This window comes from Anopheles bellator, chromosome 2 (assembly GCF_943735745.2).
Source record: "Anopheles bellator chromosome 2, idAnoBellAS_SP24_06.2, whole genome shotgun sequence".
Lineage (NCBI taxonomy): Eukaryota > Metazoa > Arthropoda > Insecta > Diptera > Culicidae > Anopheles > Anopheles bellator.
The window spans coordinates 39,556,276-39,558,184 of NC_071286.1; positions in this window are offsets into that span (position 1 = coordinate 39,556,276).

The window sequence follows — 1,909 nt, forward strand, 5'->3', positions numbered from 1 at the left end:
TATGGTTTTGATTGATTAAACATTTTCGCGCCGGTTGTGAGGTGTTGCCAGCGTTCCGGGTAGTGATCCGACGGAATTTTCGCTCAGTGTGATGGCCGAAAGAGAATTAGAATTTTGGAAAATACTGGCCAGGAAAGATTTGTGTTAAACTTTTCCAATAGCGTTCTTTAACTCGCGCATGTTTGTATTGGTTTATGCATCGAACATACATCTTATGGCATGCACTTTCAACAAATCCAACAAGCGATGTTACTTTGAATGCTAAATTATCCAATTGTGGGCACATTATTGAACTTATCACAGCGAACACCAAACCTTAGTGTCAAAGCACCTTCTAACGATCCCTCACACGATCACACCATTTTTCGTGAGGAAAGGTTCTTACGACGCTCCACAAACCGATTACGTCTGGGTGTCAAAATGTTTACGGAAAACCTTTTACTTGTTTCGAAACAACAACGTCTTAAACTTCGTAATTCCGACGCCGCTTTACACCACATCACACTTTACCACAACACTATTTATAGGCAGAAAAAAATCGACCATATTTCACCTCACTTCAGGGAACGACGGTGACGATGTCTGCCCGAGAATTTTCCTAGCCATCCACTCGGCGTTGAACAGTAGCACTAGTACCGACCGCGACTAGTGCTATCAATCACACTAAGATGTTTCCCGTCGATGATGGTTTCAAACCGGGAGAACCACGCCGCCCGCAGGTTCCGATTAATGAGGACGGACGACGTGCTCGGGACGCATCACGGGTATTCCGGTCACCGGACAGAGTTTAGTGCTTCGTACTACACGGTGCTGGCAGATACAAATCGAACCGTACGAAGCGACAGCCAAAGCGTGACTGAACCCGCGCCGATTGATGCGCATCGCCGAACCTAAGCGTTTTGAATCTAATGCAGGCCCTCTGGACCACGCGGAGGGGCCGGAAGTGCACGGTAGACACCGTTGCCAGACCGAAAAGAGGGGACTGCCGTGTAGTGGGAGAGTAAAAATAAGCATACATGGCTAGCACTACCGAGGCAACGTCACGGGCGCGTCCTGCGCGATCGTACAGCGAAGGCGAATCATCGCCGGACTGAAGTTTTGTTGTGCCGGGTTTGACTGGTTGCTTCCCCCAACATTTGCCCAAAACTGGCACCGTCCGTGACTTGCGGTACGAAACCATACATACTTTGCTCCCTTTCCAAAAGGGAGTCTTCTTTATGCTACCGGCTAGTGGTTTTCGGCTTGGCGTGGCACACATTTTTCCGCAGACAAGTCGAGGGGGTGACAAGTGATGTGCCACGGTTTGAGAAAGATTGTTTTAATAGCACGAACCAGGAGTCGGGAATGACCCAATTCTGCTGTTTTTTTTAGTTTTCCCAAGTTTTTTCAGGGTTTGTCTATAAGCGGTTATTGACGGTGGTACCTAAGAAATTAGAGATTGACGCAACACGGCGAATTCTGCTTGCGAGTGATATTAAGTTATTATAAAAAAAACTCCAACGTTTATAGAAGTATTGCCCGTAGGTTAACAAAAGGCCCCCCATTCAACCATACGACTGTGCCATCGATCGGTGTCACGTGCTTCATATTTCAATCTATATTTATGAGCAATTCGTATCAATTTCAAAATGCCCGAGCACTAAATTAATACAATTCGATTATAGTCTTCGATCTATAGTCCGCATAAAGACTTCCGTTCAGTTGAAAAAAAGGTTTCAACTTTTAAGATCGATAGTTAGTCATACCCGTGTTAGATATACGAAGTCTGTTACTTGAACCCAACAATTCGTGCTTAATACGGGAAAAGAAAGCACGTCCCAACATGACATCTTTCTTAGGCTATACTAGATAGTAAGCAACGATTATTCCTAATGAAATAAAACTAACAAACAATAACAGTGAATGTCGC